General features: G+C 34.7%; 1 protein-coding gene across 3 annotated transcripts in view; it reads right to left on the reverse strand.

The window, feature by feature from the left end:
• Nucleotides 1-9,382, reverse strand: part of LOC124175480 (aminopeptidase N) — a 41,493-nt gene that overhangs the window by 23,803 nt on the left and 8,308 nt on the right. The gene's annotated exons all lie outside the window — the stretch shown is intronic.

Raw genomic sequence — 9,382 nt, forward strand, 5'->3', positions numbered from 1 at the left:
GGCAAACTGTTTTCATGAGTGGGATTCGATTTCCGCAGTCGTCTTTTAATTTTTGTCGTCTAAAAATTCTTTCACGCTTATTCTTATTCAACATGTATATTTCCTGACTGGCTACTATGAATATCTGAAACGACTCACCAAGCTGTTAATAAAAAAGACTCCGTCATGAAAACAGAGATCTAAAATCTGGAAGCTGATGAGTCACGTTAAAAATGAATCAATCAATAAAAAATCTATGAAGTTGGATCACCCGTCATCTTTTATTACGTCAGTCTTTCCGAATTATTCGTTACTTAATGAAACCGACACAAGTACTAAATATCATTAAAAGTACTAAAAAAAAATCCGTTAAAAATATTAAATACTTCGAAACGTAAAAGACGATATACTTATGATGTGCGTAAGACTTTGCATAACAATTACGAGTGAAGTTGTGAAGAATCACAATTTCCGAACATATGCTTTATAACAAACGAATTAAATTGAATTGCTGTATCGAGCAGAGAAAAATGTTGATACAACGATAGAAAGAAAAAATTATTACAGCGGTAAGAATTTTCTTAGTACAGTAGAACGAGTGGCTGAATTCCCCAAGGCCGTTAGTTGTACCAGCAGAATTCTTTCTGATGAAACAAATTTGTCTCGCTACGACTGCAAACTTTTTTGCATTCTGTACGTGACATTTCTCTTGCTGGTCCAGCAAATCTTTTTCTTTCCAACCAGGATTGATTGCGAGACATCTAACGATTACTGTAATTTGTTCTAATACTTTCCTCTCGAAGTCAAAACGCAGCATTTGTTATCCCTTTACTGTAGTAACTTTGTACCGGAGAAAATCTTTTTGGTGTTTCGTGTATTTTTATGGAACTGAATTGTTCTAACGGGCATTTCTAGGGAATTTGACGAGGTTTTGAATTTTTGTAAGGGCTTGCTCTAATTGTTCCAAGAGATTTCTATGGAAGATCGGTCATATTTTTCATGACATAAAGGGATTATAAAACTTGTAAATTATACAAAAATCTCCAACGTGTCAGAACGAGGTGATAAGTTTTTACAGAATTCTTGCACGTTTTATAACATTTTGTATAAAAGATATGGTAATTGTTTTTATTGAATGTTTGTTTTATAGAAATAAGGTAGAAAGTTTAGTGATGAAATTTTATTCACCCTTTAATCAGCAGTGGATTTAGAGTAAGAACGACATTTTATCATTTTTTGTGCACCTATTTAATTGAGCTCTTTGTAATGCATTACATACAGTAACAAACATATTTGTTCAACTGACCGGAACGTTGAACAATACAAAGTCGATATGGAGACTTATTGCAAAACCACGGACACACTGATATACGAAATAATGATGAAATTGTGATTTCACTGTGAAACTACTGTGTAACGAAGGGTCAATACTCGGACCTCGATTCTGAAACTCGTTCGGGACGGAGGTTTCCAAAATCGAGGTCGGAAGACGCCTCCTTTTATCCTGCGATCCACGCACTGCATTCCGTTTGCTGCATTGAACGCGAAATCGACGAGAGAGAAAGAAATAGAAAAGTAGAGAGTAAGAGGAGAAGAGATGCAAAAGCAAACTGCACCTACGCGTGTCTTTCACAAAGTCGATACAGTCGAGCGACGGGTTATTTGCTTGCACGAGCGTATCTACCGGGTGTTTCCAAGTGAACACCGCGGTGCGTCAGGCTGCCCACCACTGACAATGAGGGAAACAAATATCGGTAAGACAGACCTACCGAGTCGTAATCACCGTATTCAAGTCGAGTCATATGATTACTTTAACGTGACTCCGGAACGCAATCATTAAACGCTTCAACATACTCAACAACCAAACCTCAACAACTACTTGGCCAAATAGGCACAACTTGGCAATGCGGAAAATTCCAGCTCACTCGCAAGGACTTTGAGAAATTATCCTAGCGTAACGGGTCGAAAAATAGCTGATTATGATAATTTTTTTTCGCACGGTTAACAAACGCTAATCAGTCTGATTTTTTTAATGTCAAATGAACGCACTTGTGAAGAATGGAAAATAAATATCTACACGTTTGTCTTTTTAATATTTTGTTCAACGGTTTTTTTGAAACGTGGTTTTTCAAAATGGTAAAAACTATAAAGTAAGAGTTCTTAAACTTTCAGTATCAAATTAGGACACGACATTCTTCACGCCATTCTTTATATTGTTACAAAATCTTATTTTTTGGAAATCTTCGTACCTCTTTTTAACGATCGACTGTCGAAAAAATGAGCTAAGAAAATATCCTAAATTCGATACTTTTTTCAAGCCACCGCCATTTTGTCAATGTTGATAAAAAAAAAAAAAACTTCCATAGCAAGATCGCGGCTTTCATACGGATTAATAATCTTTTTACAAATTCTGTTTCAGATAACATCAACGGCCACCACCGTGTCCACCGTGCGACTCCGTTTTTTTCGAAGTCATTTTCAAAATTATAAAATAAATGTAAAAAAAAATTAAACCAAACGATTAAAAATTCATTTCCCGTTATTCACGAGTGCTTTGATTTGACATAAAGTAATCCTATTGATTAGCGTATTTTAACCGTCGGAAAAAAAAAAAAATCGCCAAAATCAGCTATTTTTCAACCCGTTACATTAGAATGATCCCTTAACCGCGTTACCCGTTGATAACTCGGTAGGTCTATATTACCGATAGTTTTTTCCCTTAGTGGTAAGCAATCCAACAAACTGCGGCGTTCACTTGCAAACACCCGGTATACCGTTGCGCGATATTTGGCACGCTGACCCAAAATTTGTAGCGGACGACCTCGTCCTTTTGAATAAGTAAATTGTTTCAGTGTACCCGTTGCCGGCACGCTTAGAATTCAGGTGTTGATCAATGTTACGGTGGATTATGCAAACTCGGCTCATGCGTTTATGCCCAACGCGGCGTGGCTTGTATCGAATTAAATGCGCCTTGACTACCAATTCGACCACCTTTGCAGCCTTCGTGGAATCGTTACGTCTTCGATTGTCGTTATCGATGCAAGTGGTCGGCTGCAGAACCCCATATAGCGAATTTTTCGGTATCTCCTTCCTCGAAATGTATCGGTATGGGAACCTTCTGTCGATACCGATACCGACGTATCGAAATTTCGGTAAATATTGAAGTGCCGAAATTTCCGATAATCTAAATACTATTTAGATTATTGGTATTTATTACAGTTCAATACAGATTTTTCTTAGTCTTTTTCCGACGATATTTGTAGATTAAAATCTATGATATTTCGGCTAACCGAAACTACCGAATACGAAACCCGTACCGAAAATCGGTATCTAATTTCCAATACCGCGCACTCCTAGTTCACCATCATGAAGAGGAATATTTATGAGAGGACGTTGTCGTGATGAAAATCATTTCTACGATATTCCACATAAAAAACGGAAAATAGAAAATCGGAGAAAGTTGGTGGTTTTTGTTTTTTTTTGTGAGAAAGCAATGCGTTTTTGTAAATGTTTCTTCAGAAACGATGTACTGTTACGATGAATTCCAATCATTTGTAATACCATGAAATAAAAAAAAAATCACATACTCGGAAAATTCTGATATAACGTTGCGAATATTCGAAAAAATCTATGAACTGCAATGAAGAATTACGACGAATCGATAGTTTTTTATGACATAAATTGAGAAAAATAAAATAAAACATTGACGGGAATAAAATAAAAACGAAATTCGGTAAAGAATTGTATGCAATCTTACGAAAATGTACATAGTTTATTGAATTGAAAACGGTTATAGCATATAATTGTAAAGAATTGCGATTTCTGACAAGTTTTGAGGTAATCAAAAGCTGCGTTCATTTGACATTAAAAAATTCTATAAAAAGTTTCGAAAAATTCTATTAGTAACCTCATGTTTTAGCTTAAAAATTAAATATCTCTTTGTTTCATTCGGTGCCCTGATGTTTTTGTATTCAACATTTAGAATTGTCATGAATTATACAATGTGATCATTGTTTTTAGCGATATCGACAGTTATTCTGTTCAAAATTTAGAAACCTTATGAAATACACAATATGAGCTTTGTTTTTAGCGATAGCCACGTTTCAGAAATATTTATGTTCATTATTCAATGTAAGTCTGTCGTGACTAGTTTTTCCACTACAGCATCGGTCAAAATCAAAATTTCAATAACCTTCCTGTCTGTTGTTGAGTCGGCGACTCATTTTTACTCTTGTTTCGCATATGGAAAGATACTGTCGATACTTTCAATATATTCGAATGCTCCATTGTCATTGATTTCGTGATAATACTGCCTCAAGTTATGGTCAATAACATGGCTTCATTGTGGCATAGTATTCAAGTAATATAAGTAAATTCAAATATAAAAAAATTCAAGTAAATGTACATCTTGTTCAAATGCATGTACGTATTATACTGGTTTCAGTTCATTCCGTTATGCATATTATACAGTTATCCGCATACCACCTGGAGTTTCAGGATAACCGAAAAATGCCAAGCAGATTTCTGCCACGTGAACCGATGACTAATCCACGAATTAATATTTCTTTGTTGTATAAGTTTCTTGAAAATAAGTGCATTTGTATGAAGAAAATCTGTGATTGGAATGACTAAAAATTTTATTGAACGCACCGTAAAGTGATTGAACATTAGCGTTATTGAACCGCACAAAACGTATTCTTCGAATCATGTCATTTATAATTCTATCGAATCAAAATTTTGTCGGAATTACTCGATGTTGAATAGGTAAAATCCGAAAACTGATTGTCATTCACTGATAAAAGAGTTTATCCACTGTCAACAATTTTATACTTGGATATGGCTAAATATATGTTTCATTATTATTATCAAACCTAAGTTGAGCCAAGTAATGATCGATAAACATTTGTTGACAGTTAACAGATGATATTTGCCTCAATTAAAATTTCATATTTAAATATACGTTTGTTAACAGTTTTTGTTTATTTGTAGTCAATACTAATTTCGATTACACGGAACTTGGTATTATTATGCTTTCTTCGTTTGCAGTATGTCTGATGACAAATTTATCTTTCGTCTCCGTATCTGAACTCCTAGCCGACTACTCGATCTTGTAACTCGGTAGCGAGAACCTTTACCGCCTGGTGGCCGTTTAGAATACTAGTATACCGATGTTTACCACGAATACATTCTCTACTTGTTTCAAAACATGGGGTGTTTCTTTTACCTCGTGAACAATCTATTGCAATTGATTCAACCAGTTACGCCAAACAAGTTAGATCAACAAAGTATGCCGTTCAATCGATGCAAAGTTTTTGTTGGCTCGATTCATGTACTTATTTTATTTGAAGTACCTAATCGTTTCTGTCAACGAACACGCGACTTAGAAGAACAATACATAAACTTCAAATGAACTGATATTCAGTTGACTCAATTTCGGAAACACGTTAAAAGATTCACTCGAATCAATAATTCCCTCAATCGTGACAAGAAAGACTTTTGTAGAATCAAGGAATTCGCTTGACTAAATCATCTTGATAAACTAATTAAATCAAAATTGTTGAAGTGAAATCATCGTATTTGTAACAAATAAGGGACACTAGATTGAAGCAAATAGACTCCAATGCAATCTGTTTTGTTGGTTCAAGAATTTCTTTCCCTCCGTGTAATGTCAGAAATACAACCAATAAAACTGTACGAAGATAAACTTTGCATACCTCTGCTGGCCTCATCAGCATTATGTTATTCCTCGCCTAAGAATATTATTGCTAGTATTTCTCTTCGTATGAAAAGAAAACAATATGTGGAAGGAACATCGAAGAGGTATGCCAAAAGGATTATTATCCTTGTACGAGATTTTCAGGTCACATATGCATTTTGCTCGGTTACTGCAACTCTCTAACCAGTTATACCAGTCTTGAAGTGTCGAGAAGTTTTTCCACCTCCGTCTAAGAGCGAATGTCGTTTACTTTTAGTAAATTTAGTAAGCAGCACCACTGTAATTGTCGTGATAACATTCTCGCAGAACTTGCGAAGAGCAGCCATCTCATGTGGTTGTATATGGAGACGAGTCCGTTAAATATTTATAACCGTTAACCTTAACGGTTTGTTACTCTGCAGACCAGGTTTAGATGCTTCCAAATTTATCTTCACACTACGCGCTAAGAGTTGGGGGAGAGTATATATTATGGTTAGTTGACGCGTTGATTCAATTTTGGCAAGTCAGTCTTGAACTTCAAGAATAATCCAATATTTATTAGGCTTGACACGAGTGGGTTGAGTTGCTTTCACGTCTTTCAGAATTTCCTATCTCATCTTAAGTCCGGGTTGGACAATAGTAGAATACTTTTTTGCACACAAGTATTACTAAATTCAAGCCTTGTGCATGATACCCTTTATGGCTCTGATCAGGATTAAAATTTTTACGGACTTACATTTCATTTGTGCGAAATATTGAAAATCAGTCCTAAAGAATTAAATCGTCGTGAAAAGACCGTCGCATTATTGTACGTAACATTAAATGAGGAATCTGATATGCTGGCAGGAAACCGCAATGAAAACTTTATAATTATAGCTTGCAGAAACCATAGAGAGTCCGCCAGTGAAGTCATCGTTGCGTCATACTTCCTATCGGTATGGTTACTGTTGCCTATATTTTCTATCTTCAATAACTTATATACGAGTATAAGCTCCAATGTACTTCGATTGTGAATGATCCGTTTTTCTGTTTCAAACTTTTCAGGGACATTATTATGTTTAGTCAACTATAATAACAAGACAGTATTCTGTGGTTTTTGGGCTCGCTGATGATGAATCTGAAATCGTATTTCAAAAATTCAAGATGGCATATTCAATCTGGTAGACATAAATTTCAAATTTGATCGAATACCGTCAAAAACTCTATGCGTGGGTTTTTAGGGTCGGTTATTGGATTCGCCATACTGAATTTTCAAAATCTGATTTCAGGATCGTAATCAGCGACCCCAAAAACTTTTAATTTATGTAAAACATGTATATGTGTTGGAGGGTAACTTTCTCTGAAATGAATTATTCCGTCAATTTTCCCGATTTTTTTCGATCAATTTGTTTCTAACAATGATACTTTACATTATATCGCAATAATTACTCTCGTGTATTGAAAACCTCTTAGTATAAACAAATCACAAATAACAAAAACCGCGAAGAAATATGTTGAAAAATTCTCTAAATTCACAAAAAATCGATATTAGGGTTAAAGAAATGTTCAACTCAGGAGCGATGAAGAAGGTTAGCCGTCAGTTGGCAAACCAACTGAATATCTGTCGAACATTGTGAAATGAACCAGTGAGCGATACTGCAACATTGTAACAAGGTATCGATTTCCAAGGGTTGGGGTTCTTTTTCTAGGCACCGTTACGATTGACGAAGGCATTAGTTTTAACGAGTTTGTTAACCGAGAAAATGAAAGAAGTAATTAATGCTGAAGGGTCGAATAAAATCACAACCCTTCTGTGAATTCTGAAGAAATCATAACGATAACTAGAGTTCAGAATTATTTGAAAACTTTTAAAACGTGGTTTTACCATTTTATCCTGTAGTCAAGGGTTTTTTTATGAGCACCTCAAGGATTCGGAATTGGGTATAATTTCTTCGAAATCGGACTTTTCCATCGAATTGTATGAAATCTTTCCACATTTGATGGATTACTCAAGTGACCACTAAAAATGAATCATATGGGTAACCAATGAGTTTGTCAGTACAGTATTTATAAGGCTTGAGATTACCAATGTACTATGTTGGAGAGCTTACCAAATTTCAATCACCTCTCAAGTACTTGTAATTTATACAAGTGGAATATAGCATCGGTAAGAAAAGTAATCTATGAATTTAGGACCACGGAAGAACCACCTGACAAAAGAGCCACTACTGAAAGTGGTCAATTCGTCGTAACTATCTAATAAAATATCATGAGCCACATTTTCGAGTTTACGTCTGACCAAAGTAGTACACATAGGCTGAGGAAGTGGGTAAATTTTGGGTATGTAACAAATTCAGATAATGAATTTTTCAATCCGATTGGGGTTTGTTATATTTAGAAGTACGAGGATTGATCTACATTTACAGGTTTTTTTTCAAGCATTATTAATAGGAAGTATGGTTATTGAAAATAACGTCGGCCATTTTTCTCGGTGATGTGTTTTGCGGTGCCCAGATATCTCGAAAACGTCTCAAACTATTTATTTCGATTTCGAAAATAGTATTCTCGGATACTTCATGGTCCTTGCCATAATACTAAATGTTTTCAACAAAATTACGACCATTTGAAATTAAAAGGCAACTATTTGTTCGGATTTTAGAACTTTTTAAAATTTATTTCACAAATAAACATGACAAATAAATAAAAGCGCCGTGGAAAAAAGAGTTAATTATACAAGAATACTTCGGCACCCCGAAATACATCACCGTGCGAATGGTTGATGCTATAGTAACAAACAATTTTTCCTATCAATTGATTCTGAGAGAAAAAATTTGTGAATAAGGCACAAACATACTCGTACTTTCATACGAAATGAACTGTAATCGAATTAAATAATTAGTTGTGGAATCCTCAAATTTCACTCGCTTTTTCAGCCGCATACTAGCGTGTATCCCCATACGGAAGTTTTATAGTTGACCAAAAACCGATATTCTCTGATAAATTTATTAAGAAATAGAATATACTGAAATTGTAAATAAAGGTTTAGATACCGACGCTTCATTTCGCATCCCTTCAAAATGGTTACTAAATCTGACCGTTTTTACTCACAGATGGCTCATTCTATTCACAAAACTATTTTCTATAAATTCACCGAAATACTTCGTTTTAACATGTTGGCGTCGTTAAATATTTAATTTTAACGCATTATACCGATACTAATTGCAATCAACAAATGGGCAATATTCAATTGGTCGCTGATGAAAAAAAATCCGTTTCTGTGATTATTAAAAAAAAAAAAACAGTTTTTTCAATAAAATGAGTTATCGTAGAGTGAAATCGAACAAATCTAACATAGACCTTGAACCAACTATGAAACTATTTGAAATGAAGTACCGATATCGACAGTTTTGTATAAAATTCCAGTATTTTTTATTTTTATATGTTGAATGAGATCATGGTAGCTTTCTACAAATATAATAATTCGAAACGTCGTTGACATTGTAAATAATTATCGATCAGTATTGATTTCTTGGATATGAAAGTCAATTTGCGTAAACAAATTATATTTGTTAACGTTTCGGCCTGAGTGAGAGCCTTCCACAGAACGAAAATTTATTGGAATCTGTTAATAATTGATACAATTCATGTTATAAACTAAGAAAACGAACCTGGGGTTTACAAAGTCTGTGTAGGTCACAACCTGAATTTACCTTGATTACACCGCATGGC

This window comes from Neodiprion fabricii, chromosome 2 (assembly GCF_021155785.1).
Source record: "Neodiprion fabricii isolate iyNeoFabr1 chromosome 2, iyNeoFabr1.1, whole genome shotgun sequence".
Lineage (NCBI taxonomy): Eukaryota > Metazoa > Arthropoda > Insecta > Hymenoptera > Diprionidae > Neodiprion > Neodiprion fabricii.